This window comes from Hevea brasiliensis, chromosome 17 (assembly GCF_030052815.1).
Source record: "Hevea brasiliensis isolate MT/VB/25A 57/8 chromosome 17, ASM3005281v1, whole genome shotgun sequence".
NCBI classification, from domain to species: domain Eukaryota; kingdom Viridiplantae; phylum Streptophyta; class Magnoliopsida; order Malpighiales; family Euphorbiaceae; genus Hevea; species Hevea brasiliensis.
The window spans coordinates 48532142-48540762 of record NC_079509.1 but is presented as its reverse complement, the minus strand read 5'-3'; the positions used below and the strand labels follow the sequence as shown (position 1 = coordinate 48540762).

At 34.8% G+C, this 8621-nt stretch overlaps 1 pseudogene; it reads right to left on the bottom strand.

Moving 5' to 3' along the window:
• Positions 1–226: 226 nt before the first annotated feature.
• Positions 227–3604, bottom strand: LOC110634206 (leucine-rich repeat receptor protein kinase HPCA1-like; annotated as a pseudogene).
• Positions 3605–8621: the final 5017 nt, after the last annotated feature.

The following is an 8621-nucleotide window of genomic DNA, read 5'->3' as shown; positions in this document are numbered from 1 at the left end:
TCACAAAAATTATTTCAAATTAGCTACAAGCTGTAGGCAATAGCAAATTAATACTATTAACAAATGTAAAATAATATTGTCATTGAAGCTCTATCTCAGAATATGGAAAACTTCCACTGCTTTATTCCAGGTTCTTATTTATAAATGGGCTGTAGAAACTACTTTTGCTTGATCCATCTTGACTATTTGAATTAGATACCATTTCAACATCACTGTGCTGACAAAATTATTGCTGTATGTTCTTTATCTCCTTGACCACCTCAGTCACTGTAGGCCTATAAGCTCTCAATTCTTCAACATGCATAATTGCTAGAGCGATAAACTTTTCCAAAACTTTTAGTGTGCTATTGAATGCAATGGCAGGATCAAGGATTTGATGCTAAAGGTTGTATAAATATTTTGTCTTATCCATTGCCATCTTGACCACTGTCACAATATATCTCCCATGTTCTATAGGCTTTCTACCAGTTATTAACTCCAATATGATCACTTCAAAGCTATAAACGTTACTTTTCTCAATTGAATGCTGAGTTATGTAATATTCGTGATCCAGGTAACCATGCACCAACAAATAGAATTCTTGTTTGATGAACTACGTCCTTTAGTTAGCATATATGTTTTCTCCTTACAAAATAAAGGGGAAAAGTGTGAAAAAAATACCTACGGTTTTACACTTTTACACTTTAAAGTCCTATGACCTTTTTACAGTCTAACAACACATTTCAAAGAATACCAGTCATGAAAAAACCACAAAGCCTTGAAGTGTAAAAGTGCGAAACTGAATGATACTTTTTTGTTCTTTTCCAGACGAAAAAATGGTACATTGACCGTTGTCCCTTTGACATTATCAGAAACATGACTATGACTGTGACTCAGAGGCTTTGATAGACCAAAGTCAGCAACTTTTCCAATTAGTTAATCATCCAGTAGGATGTTAGATGACTTAGCATCCCTGTGGATGATGGGTGGGTTGGCATGGTCATGCAAATAAGCAAGACCTCTGGCTAAATCAAGGGCTATTTTAAGTCTTCTTTCCCAACTTAATCGGATACGTGACTTCCCTGTATACATCATTGGTTAATTAATTGTTAGCTTGAGTAATGCCATTTGATTTAATTCTTCACAAGTAACAAAAAAAATTGCTACCACCACTGATGTTCATTTTAAGAGAAGATGTAGAAATGCCTGAAATGCAATCCTTTAGACTACCGTTTGAAACATATTAGTAGACAAGCATCTGCTCGCCTACCTCATAACAAAAACCTAGTAGGCTAACGAGATTTTTGTGAAGAACCCTTGATAGGAGTTCAATCTCAGTTTTATACTCAACACTACCTTGTAGTTATCCTTGTTGAGCTCTTTTAAAAGCAACTTGTATCCCACCGGTAAGAATCTCTCTGTAAACTTGAGAAAATGGGACAAATTGGTGAAAAAGAAAAGAAAAGAAAAGAAAATCAAAGTTCTGTCAAGTTCCATCCCATATCCTCCAGTTCCAACAATGTTGGCATCTGAAAAGTTGTTAGTGCTTTTCTTAATCTCTTCAAAAGAGAAACACCTCAGTCTTGTTACTTGGTGACGGCTTTCACTACTCTTAATGTTGTCCCAGGATACTGCATGCATACAGAAAATGGGCAATAAGATCCTCAACAGCAAAAGATTGGATCTAACACAACACAAACTGGAAATTTCTTTTTTTTTTTTTTCTTCATTACCAAAAGGATCTCTCAGTTGAGTGGCTCTTTCAGCTCTTCTTCTTTGGTTGAAAGCATAAGCTAAAACCATCAGTAATATTAGCAACATAACAGAACCACCAGCTGATGCTCTAATGATGATTCCAATATTTGATGATTTATTCTGTATTATAATTCATGCATTACTTTAAGATAAATGGTGGAACAAATTTCTTGTTGTGGAACAAATTTCCTGTTGGTTATCTTCAATTCTCATATGAAATTCCAATCAATGAAAATAAACTATAGTTTAGTTCAATATAGAATTTAGTTTACCTGCAAAGTGTTCATTATTGTCAAGAATGAAATGGAACAGTCCAAAAGGAGTTAAGTCTGGGTAAAAGGTTATATTGTTGAGCTGAGATGTAATCATGGAAAACCCTATTCTGTTAAAATAGTCACTACCAGATGGAAAGACTTGCAGCCTCAATTGAAGGTAACCATGCATATCCCTGCTTTAATCACTCACATTAATTGAATCAACGGGAATTTTATTAGACTGAAAGGTATCTGTCAATGAGGCCTCGAGAGATGGGTTGTAGCTCCCATCTCCTAAGTCTTGAAAGGAAACATACATGAATTGTAAAGTCCAGTGATTGGATATATACATTTACAATTGGGGCTGCAAATTTGATTTGAGCTGCAAATAATGCTGCAATTGTTTCGTTGTGAAGAATTTGGGACATTTGGCCTTTGGGAAACTGTGCAATAGTTTTCTAATAAACTTGTCTTTCCACAAATATGATTTACCTTGAAGCCTAACAATAAAAGATTACATCGCGGAATTGTGCTAATCAATTACATGATTTAGCAAATTAGCATACCAATTGCAAAGGGTAATTAAATAGTCTTGGAGATAGAGGACACATACATTAACGTTCCATGGTATTCATAACCTTCTATGAACTGAGTAATGTGATTATTTTACAAATTAATAAGTTCCAATTGTCTGCTATAGTTGGTCCAAATGTCCAAAGTGCCACCGAGGTTATTGTTACTGAGTACATTGCTAGCATAAGTTAGAACAATCAGCTTACAATTTGAGCTAAGACTTTACGGTTTTGTTTCAGTTGGTTTACTAGTGATGCACTAATTTTGAGAAGATGCCATTGCTTACATATATTGTTTGCAATTGAGCAGCACTAAAGGGGCTAACTGGTATTGACCTTTGAAGAAGTGTGTTCTCCATTATTATGCTAGTAAAAGATTTATCATTAATATTAGTAGAAAAATAAATAGTTTCTCATGGTGTGAAAGAGAGAGAGAGGTACAATGTTATCAAGGATTGTAGGCTTAAAAACCATTGTGGAATTAATGATGCATCGAAACTGTTATTGCTCATGTCCCTACAAATCAAATATAGATCAATGTATAAAAATGCATAGAGATCTACTAATTGGAATCTACTTCTACTATTTAAAGATAAATTTTATAGAATCATGGATACACACACAAAAGTGAGGCTATTCATGCCTCTAAGATCAAGCATGCGGCCGATTAATTTATTATTGGACAAGTATCTGAAAATAAATAACTCATATTATTCTTTACGAAAGCACTGATCCAACAGATGACAAAACAAAATACCCATAAGTTGTATTTTTTTCCTTACAACTCAGACATACTTATATTGTTTAGGCCACTGAAGTTCACAATTCCACTTAATGAATTCCTATCCAGCTTTCTATTGTCAAAAAAGGGAAAGGAAAATAATCATATTATGCAATATTACAAACATCCATGGCCTACAAGAAATCCAAAAATTTTCAATTCTTATAAGGATAGTCACATTACTTTCAAGGATCTACTAATTCTATTGTAGACGGATTGCTATCAGTAAGTTGATTGCCATCAAAAAGTCTGCTCGAAGTCATATTTTCAAAATCATAAATGAAAAGTTCAATTTGACAATATTGCCTGAGTTATTAGGATATTTTTTTTCCCTGAACAAGTATATTAAGCATTCGATAAAAATTGGCAAAATCTGAGACTCTATAGCACCCATAACTTACAATTTTGTGGTCCTAAGCATTAATTTGTAAAGTTTTTGTGTCGTTAACCTAAATTCACTTAATTTTAATTTCTGAATAATTTATATGCCATGGTCACATATAAAGATAAAAAATAAGCCAAAGAAAAAAAAAAGAATAAAAATAAACCTAAAAATAAAAAAAGGGGAGGAGAATTAAAATTAATCTTTAAATCAAATTAAAAGGCCCTTTTGATAAAATAAGTAAATCTACATTATTACATGACTTTAGCCTTTTACCCTATGCAAGGGGCCTTGAACTTTGATGCAACTCATTTTATTTTAACTTTCAGTTTATGCCTTCATGCTTTACTCCATTTTTCTTTTGACCATATTTGATCTCCGTTTTCTTAATTGCTTTGGTTCCTTTTAAAATTTCTTTGCATCCATTCATGCTTTGCTTAACATTTTCATACTCAAAAGAATAAAAGATAAAGCAAAAAGAACAATACCAAAATTTAAAGTCTAAAATTAATGAAACTTATTTAAAATCTTAGATCTCAATTTTCAGACTTTAATTCCAATTTTTCTCATTTGATCTTCTAATGTTATCAAAAGACAAATATCAAAATCATGCATACAAAATAAATAAAGTTAGTATGAAATCCAAAAAAGCAAAACTTAAATACAATAAAAATTAAGAAGAAAAAAAATGGGAATCACAATGTATGGGTTAGCACTTTGTATTTACACATAAAATTACCCAAAATAGGAAAATTAACACATTATTCTTTCAGCCTGATCTCATTCTGACCCGGTTTCCGTCACTTTGGTTCAACTGCATTTTAACCTGGTTTTTGCAATCTCGGAGTAAGCATTGATCCTTGTATCGCCAGCTTTCAACTCTACAATACTTGTGATCTCCAGAGTCAGTTTGATATCCTTGACCTCACACAGGTAAGTGCCCAGACTGTCATTTTACCGAACGCTCGCATTTTACTTTCTTTGCTTTTATTTTCGAAATTTTCATTAAATCCAGTCATACTAAAGATCCCACGTAGATCCCTCCGGCCGATATTTATTCTCTTGAGTTTACTTTTTCCCTCCATAAGTTCACATTATTTATTTGTCCTTAGTTTTTATTTCCTTCGAATATAGGTGTTCCGGTTGCAGGTAACTTATAGGTGATTTAGTAGCAATATCCTAACGTGATAGTTTCTTTTGAATAAGTAAAAATAATCAAACAATGAATAGGGAATCAAGGGAAAAGTCATTAGGTCGGGCTACTAAGCAAGTCTAAGAAATAGCATAATAGAGCGAGAATCGAGATAAGACCCCAGATTAGTAACAGAGAGAGATCGGATGTAGCCAGCCAAAGAGTTCGGATAAGGTAGTCACATACGAGATCGGTGAAAAGTTTGGTCTTATGTCACGAATACTTTAAGAGATCGGGGGAGAGTTATTACCTGATCCTCATTCAAACAAAAACACGGAGATCGAAGGAGAGTTCTTATCCGAGATCCTTCATTAAAACTTCAAGTCGAATACTTGAAGAGGTCGGGGGAGAGTTCTTACCTGATCCTCATTCAAACAAAAACCCAAAGATCGGAGGAAAGTTCTTATCCGAGATCCTCCATTTAAATTTTCGAACCAAAGAGGTCGGGGGAGAGTTCTTACCTGATCCTCATTCAAATAAAAACGCGGAGATCGGAGGAGAGTACTTATCCGAGATCCCTCATCAAATTTTAAACTAAACACCCTAAGAGATCAGGGGAGAGTTCTTACCTGATTCTCGCCTAAATTAAAACAGGGAGATCGGAGGAGAGTTCTTATCCGAAATCTCCCACTAAAAAACTCTTAATATAATATATCTAGAGAAGGGGAAAAGTTCCCTGCCCGAGCTCTCTTAAAAAAATTCAAACTAAATGACATGACCCCAATACACAGGACAACCTCACTCAAACACTTATTCACTAAAGGGCCATCTCACGAACTTGTGTTCTTGGGCAACCCAAAATGAGTGAAATATCAAATATTCCTTATTTTTGCACAAAGGATTAACATCATCACTACTCTGACCCCCTAATTACCCTTTTAATTTATGAAAGTGCATAACACTAAATCTGTTTACCCTCATTGAGGGATGAGGCGGGGTGCCTAACACCTTCCCTGCTCGTATATGGACCCCGAACCTAGAATCTCTGTTTTCGAAGTGGTTTCTTTTAAATTTATTTTCACAAATGGTTTTCTTTAATTTCTCTCAAAATTAAAGTGGCGACTCCTCACTTTTCCCACTTCAATGAAGAGCTTTTGTCCAGGCGATCGCAAAATACCTTGCAACAGGTGGCCCTGGACCTATATTAAGAAGAATCTAGAACAACATATTCATAATGGAAAATGGGAGATGGCTTTGCTAATGCTAGCTCTGAGTATTTATGGGTTGATCCTGTTCCCTAGGCCTCTGGAAATTGTAACTCAAAATGTGGTGGAGCTGTTTTAGGTAGTGGAAAAGCATAATATCAATCCAATCGCTACCGTCCTTACCGAAACCTTCTTAACTTTAACATATTATCGACAACAGGGTAAAGGAATCATGAAGTGCTGTATTCAATTGTTGTATCTCTGGACCTTGAGCCATGTCTACCCACGGGAAACCAAAGGGTTAGCTTGGTATTTGGATAAGTCAATTATTGGAAAGATGTTGAAATCAACAATAGGCAAGAGAACAACAATGCAAGAGTTAATTCTAAGTTTTAATAGTCACGACTATTACTGGAGAAAGCTGTGAACTACTGGCCAATCCTTCCTATTCAATACAGGGGATTATCATTTCGTACCTCTGGTTAAGTTGACTAGATGTACAAGTTATCTCCCAGCTTTAGTGATGAGGTAGTTTGGTTTGACTCAGTTTATCCCATGTACTAGAGAATTTCACTGAGTTCATTTCTATTATGAAGCTGGTAAAGAGGATGAACTGAAGGCCCTGTGCAAGTCTTGGAAAAAGTAACCCTAATGGAATGGTCGCCTTAAGGATTGAGCACAACAGAGGGATATCCTACATGGAGAGACAAGAGAGACAAGGGTATAAACTCACTAAGCTAATGGGTCTGGAAGATAAATTACCTCACAAAGACTCTGAAGAGGACTACATGGAAGAAGCTCATGCCAGGTTGGATATTCATTTCCAAGGATTGGTTTTAAAGAATCAACGGCTAAAAGAACGAGTAAAGCAGTTAGAAAATCTATCAGCCTAAAGTGATCGTCAAGATTTGAAAAGGGAAGGAAAGAGGGTTAGAGAAGAGATGGTTGATGAAGTCAAATTATATGGACGTTTAAGGTTAACGTTTATTGCATTTTGTTAGCATTTAGTCTCCTTTTATGTTTATTTTTATGTGTTTTCATTATTATTTTAGAAAACATGTTAATCCAACTCAATTCATTGATTTTTATATTTTATCAAGTATTTTTATGTGGTTCTAGAAGACGAGTTTGAAAGAGATTTAGAGATCAAAACGTGAAGAATACAGGGCTAGAAGCAGTACACGGGCCGTGTAACCTACCCCGTGTAACTTCCTGGACCCCGTGCAACTCTCTAAACTGAAGAAAACTTGAAAAACAAAGTAGCAGAAAGTTACACAGGGCATGTATCACTACACAGCCCTTGTAAAGTCCCCTGACAGCAATTCTGATGCGGTTTTTCTTGCTTCCAACCAGACTCAAATGGACTCCTAAGGCTTCTTAGACTCTGAAATTAGGGTTTTTACACCAGATATAAATATAACAAGTCAAGAATTGAAAGGGAGAGGAGAATTTACATTCAAGGGAGCTAATTTACATTCGAGGGTGCACATTAACTTCAAAGGAGACAAGGGAAAAACAAGATCCACAAGATTGCTATAAGGGATTTTCAGTGGAAGTTCCAAAAGTCCAAGGCAGCAACTCTCCTTCTGGGTTTTTTCACTATATTTTCTTCTTATGTCTTCTCTTTATCTTTTTATAAAATTGATTGTAAAACTCACCATGTGTGAGTAGGCTCTTTATTCTAGGATTAGGGATGTAGCATTCTCAATTTAATTATGGATTTGATTTGATTTTATTTAATATATTGGGGATTTTTTTCTTTGATTCAATCTTTTGCGTTCTTAATGCATGCTATGTATTGGTACCCACCTAGCTATGATCTAAGATACAAATTCAAGAACTGAAATGTGAAGATTAGTATTAGAAAATCAGGGTTTTGAACCTAGGAAATCTGACCTAGAGATAGGTTGATGACCTTTGTGCAGTTCCAAAATTAATCAAAGATCTTAAAGGGTTCTAATTTATTTAATCACCATAAAAGTAGGGTTTAGGTCAATCAAAATACACCTTGAGTGCCTTGAAAGAGGACTTAAGATAACTTAGGATTAATTGTCATCAAAGTAATAATCTCCCAATTATTGAATGAATTAGATTGATTCTATAATTGCTTGAAGTGTGAACCCCTAGCTGTAGAATGTTCTCATCCATTGGTATTTTAGTTTAGATAATTATTTTAGACTTTATTTCTTTTAGCTTAGATTTAATTTTTATTTCTCTATAACTCGATCGTCTAGATAATTAAAATCACTATAGTTTGGTACTCAACACAGACGATACTCTACTCATCACTGTATTACTTGTTAGTGATCTGTGCATTTGCGGTGGTTGTAAAAATAAGCAAACAATGGCAATAATTGAGGCAAAGTATAGGGAATAAAAAGCCTAGTGGGAAAGAGAGAAAGCCATGCTCTAGGGCAAAATAAGTGAGGCCAGGAGACAAAACAACAAACTGCAAGAAAAGCTGATACATCACAAGATGCTAGTGGCTAAATATAAACAGGAGAATAAAAAGAAGAGGATTGAACTTAAGGAGCAAGCACAGTTGATCAATGGCATTCTAA